Source organism: Triplophysa dalaica, chromosome 8, assembly GCF_015846415.1.
Source record: "Triplophysa dalaica isolate WHDGS20190420 chromosome 8, ASM1584641v1, whole genome shotgun sequence".
Taxonomy (NCBI): Eukaryota; Metazoa; Chordata; class Actinopteri; order Cypriniformes; family Nemacheilidae; genus Triplophysa; species Triplophysa dalaica.
Window position 1 is genome coordinate 2389635 of NC_079549.1, and position 7866 is coordinate 2397500.

The window sequence follows — 7866 nt, forward strand, 5'->3', positions numbered from 1 at the left end:
TTGTAAACTTGTTTCCTTGAAATAAAGATCCAATCACAAGTTCTTGCTTAGTGTCTCTTAAAGTGGAAAGGTGATCAGGCCTCTTGAACACAAGTACAAGATGACCTTCTTCAATTCTTTAAATCTAGTTTACCCACAAGTTACCCTGCTTCTTTTGAATAAATTATGAAACCCCATTGCATGTTCATAATTTTGTCTTGTCTTGAAGTTTCTGGGAAAAGGTTTGTATTATGGATATAAATGGTTTGAAAATCCATATTTTATTTACAATTATTTACTTATGTGGAAAATATCTGTGTAAGAAAGCCAGTGATTAAAGTGTGATAAATCTGAATAATTTATTATGATAAAAAAACATATGATTGAATATATGCAGTTATATTTTGTTCTGGATGTTCATATTACAGTTGCCAAACAGCATGTTTATTTATTCTGTCAGCCAGCAGGACATTGAAACCAGTGATCACATCATGTAAAAACATCAATTGTTTCCTTTTACGTTTTTTAGATTTTAATTAATTATAATACAGTTTACTTATTTACTAATGAACTATAATATATATTTTAAACAAAAGTGTTATTGTATATTTCTAAGTATTTAAGAGAGATGTTGGGTGTTTCAGACAGCCCGATCTTACTAAGAGAATAGGAATGTTGCCAAGACTGCGTGGAGACAACCTGAAGTTTCCCAGATGCTGAGAGCTAATTAGCCTGGAGTATTCCCATGATGCCGAGTGTGTGAGAAACCAGACGAGTGTGTGTCCCTGAGAGATCAGCACACTCCTGCACCTCAACCTTACAAGACTGGTCCTGTTTACATACTGCAAACACCTCTTTGGTATTTTCTTTACAATCCAACAGGGAGTTATTTCAGAGAGTGAGAAACTGTCATCCTATAATAGGCTTATTTCAGAAAGATGGTTCTGATGGGCTGTGAAGGCAAAGGAAAACAAATTTCATGGGAACCTTCTTTCTCTGGAAGAGTGTGTGTTGTTCTGTGGGAGTTTCAGTTTGAGGGTTTATTTAATTGACTTTTTCCATTAAAAACTTCTTCATCATCCGTCCTCCCCAAACCTGCGGCCGCTGACCGTCTGTCTGTACTGTAATTACACATCTCTCTGCTCTGACACACATTTCTGCTTCTGTCCCTGCTGGGCTTTTGTGCTCACAAATACTACAGTATGAAAAGGACTTTATTTGCAAGACTCCATTCACCCAGTGATGTTTGTCTTCGATCTGCGTCTGATCTCTCTGAATAAAAATGGATCTGCGCGTTTGGAATGGCATAGAATCAAATTCTTGTTTTTTCAAAATTGTTAAAGGCAGGATGACATGCTATGTCATGCATTCTGACTTCTTTTCGCCGTTGAACGCGCTGGCTTCTCATGCTTAACATGGTCAACTTGTTAAAAAACTAGTTGGACGTATGACGTAGTATTTCTGTGCTTGATACCCTCCCCCACCGATCCTATTCCTTTTATTTGGCAATTCTCCCGGAAAAAGCAAGCCCACGGCAAGGCAAAAGAGATCCTATCCGATGAGCTATAGGAAGACCCATTTATCAAGATTGGCTGCTCTGCGTCAAGATTGGCTGCGCTTTGGTCCTGCAGCTCGTTACTCTTGCGATAGTGAGAGAAGATGTGTGTTTGTTTGTACACTGCATTTCAGTGATGGATGTTATATATACGGTGGGTGTAATGCTGGATTTGGAGATTGTTTGAAACTGATAGATGGCGCGGTCCTGGCATCCTTTAGGATGCCGGTCATGAACCGCAAATGGTAAGTCAAACTAAGTCAGATGTCTGTGTTTTGCTGGCAATCGGTGCAATATGAGGTTGGCAGAAACTGTTATCCTACCTTTAATGATACCACATTTGCCAACACACTCTGAATTGTTGTGCCAGGTTGCATGGATGCTTGCATGGCCACTCCAAACTAATAGGCTTAAAAATGTTCATTTATAAAATTTTAATAATTGAACCTAGATTCACTTCCTTCGTGTTTTGTCTATGATTTCCTTTGGACAGTTTACGCGATGATTGATATTTTTTGTGCATTTTGGGTGGTTTTACATGGAGTGTAAACTTAATATCCCTTTTGAGAAGAATTTAAGGAGGCTTGGCAAAGAAATTAGACTTTGACCACTACTGTACTATGTGCAGTTTATTCAAGAGATGATAGCTGAACCTGAATTAAAGATTCAGTGAGGTCATGTACCCACATTTTTGCGCTATATATTTTTTTGTTGATCGTTTCATATTGCCGTGTGCAACACTGAATTATTCATTCCATTATGAAGACCGCAATGGTCTGATAACAGTAAAACTATCTGATGGCAGTTTGATCAGGCTGGTAAGTCGTCTTCAGAGTAAGATCACTTCAAGTGTGTTGAGAGGGTTATTGCCGTGGGAATCAGGGTGCTTAGGTAAGGTCTCCTAGCAACAGTCCAACCAGTTCTGGACTACAGATATGTGAAGTGCACTTTTGGCATCTAAAGCCCATAGGATAGTCCGTGCGGCACCTGCATGATGTCATTTTTGTCATTAGGAGGGTCCGCAGTCGTCCACACACCCTGTCCGTGTGCAGCCAGTTTTTGAGACGGTGCAGACGAAACATGTACAACAGCGCATGCGCAAGAAAAATGTAGAGTCGCCCGAGTCCCATTTTAAAAAAATAGAAAAAAACACAAATTAATTAAATGAATTTCATTGACGGCATAATTTATTTATTTTTATAAACATTTTGATAAATATCATGATTTTTTTGGGGTGCAGTGAAAATTTTATATTGTGACAGCCCTATGTCACTCATTAAAGAATTATTCATTCAAGCGATAATCAAAATTCTGTCATCATTTATTCACCCTAATGTCATTTAAAATCTGTTTATGACAAAGGAAGATATTTCGAGAAATGTCTCAGTGGTTTTGTGTCCATACAGTGAAAGTTCACGAGGGGGCAGTGTTGTTTGATTAGCAACATTCTACAAAATATCTTCTTTTGTGTTCTCCAGAAGATAAAAGTTATACAGCTTTGAAATAACGTGATTATTAAGCGATAAAATACTGTAAAATTTTTAGGGGAAGCCCTTTAAAATAATTGTATTAAATGAAGGACATTTTTTTCAGTTTTCTATGGGAAGGATGTAAAATGATGTTTTATACAGGTTGGTAAAGCACCTTGCCTGATCTCAGCTCTGAAGGTCATTTTTTGGCCTCCCTGCAGAATACAGAACAGGAAGTGATCAGAAACCTGGTGATCTGACATTTCCTCTCTCTCTCTGTCTTGCTCTTTGTCTCCGGGCTCTGGCTCGTTTCCAGACCTCTGCGCTCTGATGGCAGGTCAAGGCAGCGGTGACCTGCTCTCTGTGTGCTGAATGTTGTTAGTATTGGTGTTCTGTGCCCCGAGGGCAGCCTGTCATCCCGGGGTGGGGAGGAAACACAGAGGGCCGCTAGATCTCGGTGCTGGCTCACAGCTGTGCGGGTCTGGTGGTCCTAGAAGACCTCCACTCTCCTCTCTACACCTCCCTGGAGGGAGACCCGCTCCAACCAAATCAGAGGGAAAAACAGTCTAATCCTTTAAACATCTCATTCTGCTTTAGGCACAGAGAGAATTCACCGCATGTTGCTCCCTCGCGTATAGCATTTATGAATAATCATGACTTTTGATGAAACTTTGATATCAAGACTGTTACATGTCTTCAGTTTTTAAACTAGCTGGAGGTTTACGCAATCCAAACCCGAATCCAAATGGTCCCATGCCCCATCCCCTCAGACAGGTTCTGGAAGGATATTTCACAGCAGGACAAGGCTGTTTGTCGTTCAGATGTTTTCATATGGATTCGTTTGGGAGAAATGTGTCGAGACACCTGCGAGTCATGTGTGTTTGTCAGCTCGAGCACAGTTGCTCACTTCATTTCTCCTGCTGTGACCTCATATTCACATGAGATCCAGTTCTCCAATGGACGTGTTTGACTACATCATTTCCATGATTTAAGATTTCTCTGCCATTCGTTTATTTTTTTACACTTTTCATAAGACTACAATACAAGACTTTTCTCCGAAACTGAAGTCATATTGAGTTGGAAAGCATCTGTATCGTCCAATCTTGATCTGTTCTATTCCTGGCCGGGTGGGAGGGCATTCTCTGCTGTGTAAATAGGCTCGCAAATTGTGCATGGCCTTTGACTGAGTCTGTAATTGCATGCGTCTTGGAGTATTTTGCTTGGCGGGTTGGTGGGTCAGCCCTTGAACCAGCCCTGCTTCAGATGTGCTTCAAAAGTCTTCTTCATCTCTCTTCCATTTGCAAGGGGATTGACGACTTTGTCAGTGACATAACACCTGATAACCTGATCTTCACGCACATCTATACCTTCCATAGCTCCCATAATGCTTTCCACATGGCACCAATAGATTCATCAGGGACTTTTCCAATCATTTGTTGATGGCATTGAGAATACAGAGTGAACTTGCTCAACCGTTGCCCACCTCGGGCCAGCTACTCTTAGTCCAGTGCTCGACTTAATCCTCTAGTCTTGGTTATTTAACATGATCAGTCCTGATTTAGGTCTTTTGCATGTGTGGAATTCTAAAGATCGAATGTTTAGGATCATTTTGATGACCAAATGTTTGGGAATATTATTTTCTTTTGATCTTTGAGACTTTTCCCATATGATCCCACATACTTCTTGAGTGTAACGGGCATTCTAAACTGAAAATAGCTATTTAAGTGGCCCATTTTGAGGAAATGGTCCTGTTTTATTGAAAATGTCAACCCTGTCACATTAAGTTTCGAAATCTTTTTGAATATGTTCAGAGCATTCTTTGTGCCACATAATAATTCTAATTTACATTTATGCATTTGGCAGAGGCTTTTATCCAAAGCGACTTACATTGCATCATCCTATACATTTGTTTCTATGTGCAATCCCCTGGGACCGAACCTACGACCTTGACGTTGTTAGCTCCATGCCCTTACCACTGAGCCACAGGAAAGCTTAAAAACCTGTAAAAAATCCTCTTTTAAAAGTGTTTTTTAACTTTTCAACCCTGTTACATTTCAAATGTTTTCAGGTTGAATGTTTATTGCAAAACCTGTAACTCAGGCGTTCCCAAAGTAAAGTAGGCTCAGCACCACCCGGGGGGTCGCAAGATGATTTCCAGAAATCATTTTGTTATTATTAGGAATAGCATAATTAAACAACAAGTTTAACAAAACATAAAAAGATTAGTTAAGTTAAAAATAAAACCATCAAAATAAGAAGCCTTCAGCCTTTGGAATTTCCTTCGCCTCGATCGTGACCCCTGAGGAGATCAAGTCCATTTATAGCACCACGTTAAACCTTCCCATATGTGCACGCAGAATATTTTTCAGGCTTTAAATTTAGAATATTTGTATTTGTCTAAACGAAACGTTGGTTAATATCCACCAAAGACAACGCAGAGAGGCCAGCGGTGGAGGGCAGAGAAGCACGCAGTAAGAAAGGCCATCGTCTTCAGGTAGGCTGCGAAGCGACACCGACTTTTGCACAAAGAGGCACATCCATCAGCATTCCAATCAGTAAGATTACATTTGACCATCCGTAGTAATAGTTCATGGTTTATGTAGAACAACAAGTCAAATAATGAGTAAATGACTATAAAGTAATTTTATGTTAGACTGTGTTCTTTTGTGCGGATAGACCTAATAAGTGTATGTGCGCATTGTTTGTACACTTTACCCACCTCCGATGATAGTGGAGGTCTCGAGTCCCTGGCACTGTTATTTTAGGGGTCGCCGGCTGAAAAGTTTGGGAACCCCTTCTGTTACTAATAGTTTTATAAAAATAGACAATACGTTTATTTTTAATGTTAAACTAATGAATAGGGAATAATATATTCAGATAATATATTTGACAATAAAGCATGTTTTATTGGTTAATGCGCCAAATAAGGACTTCAATGATGCAGTATATTCATATTCAGTGATTTTTTTCATTCCTCATTTTTACTCTCTGTGTCATTGCACAAGGATTAAACAAATCTCAGCATCAGTCATTATGGAAACAAACACGCGTGTGAATGCAGTCTGTGTGGGTGTGGCTGATGGAGAGCTCAGCCGCTGATCTGTAGATATGCCACCCGCTCCACCCTGACTGATGGTGTAGCTCTATTAAATGGCCTGTGAAGATGATGCTTATTCTGGAGTCACGGCAGAAAACAGCAAAGCAAATAAACAGAAAAGAAGAAAGAGCAACATGTGGTTTTATTTCTGCTGTAACCTCTTAATTGGCTGCACACAGGGGGGAATCAAGATTTCAGACCAGTCTTTTAGTGAGAGGAGAAGGATTTATTTGACAAATGTCTGTCTTTTCTAAAGCTTATTTCTGGGCGAAAGCTTACTTAGCTTTCCACGTCAAGTGAAGTAACAGACTTAACACCAACAGACCGGAAAACAAATCATTTAAGCCACGTCTATGAATAACAGGCTTAACTGCAACCTCTATTAAAGTAAAATCATGAGTAAAGTGCTCTGAAACACTTCTGATCTGGAATTCTCTCTGAGATGTATATATATCACATATATACATATATATCACAAAAAATATATATATTTGATTCACCAAAGCTTGCATTCATCAATCGTAGGCTTACTGTACCTTACTTTCCCGAGTATTATGGGATACATGATACATGTAGTGTTCATAATAGGTATTGCTTATCCGATATGCTTGATGAAGGTTTTTCTTTTAGTAACCAAAATGACAGTTGATTGCAGTATTTTTAACACGAAGACCTGTTTGGCTGGAACCCAACACATCCAATACTTGATGGACCAATTTTGGCAAGTTTTCTCTCATCACATATGTCCTTTCTTTTTCAACAGAATTAGTAGTAGGCTATATCTAGCTTACAATACAAGGTGTTGAATTCTAACAAACTAAACGTTAAAAAGCCATTTGAAATAAAAAAAATCTTGTCAACACTTTTTTAATTAGCCGTTCACAACATAGTTGTTTCAACTGTTAAGCTATATGAGTGTGTCATTTAATTTTGTTGACTTAAATAAACATTAATGAATCTCTATAAAAAATAATGTGTCTGAGCCGATAGCCTATTGGGTAGTGCCTTGACATGTGGCCCGAATTCGATTCGCGTCTCATGGTCCTTTCCCAAACCCATCCCCTTCTCTCTCCCACTTCGCTTCCTGTCCTCTGTACCAAAAATCTGTACAATTCAAGTAAAAAACGGCCCCAAAAAATCTTAAAATATAATGTGAAGATAAGTCATTTTAGTAACAAACATTGATCTCCTGTATTCTTCTATATCAAGCAAATATAAACATTTATGCAATTAACATTAAATAGTTAAACTAAATATACTAGGGGAATCCTACATGAAACCAACTGTACAGTATTTGGGCACTCTTTATTTTAAGGACCAGTTCTTGGTTTGAATAAACTATTAACGACAACTTTGTTGATTATTTATAGTTAGTTAATTGTTAGGTTTAGGTATTGGGTGGATTAAGGATGTATAATAAGGTCATGCAGAATATATGCTTTATAAGTGCTTATAAACACCCAAAATGTGCATGATAATAAGCAACTTGTTAATAGTGAGAATCGGTCTTTCTACTAAAGTGTTACCTTTGTAAAAGTAAGGTTCAGAATTTGACGACGGTTAACTATAGTAAATACTAGAGTATACTTGAAGCAATTCTGTGAAAATGTCAACCTTACCATGAAAACAATATGGTTTTACCAAAGGTTCTATACTAACAGCACAGATGTCACCATTTTTGGGCTTCAACTACCCATGTCAGGTTTCTAAGCATTTGTTTTATTTTTAGTGCATGATTTTTTATAGTCAGGTAAAGTGTCATTTTC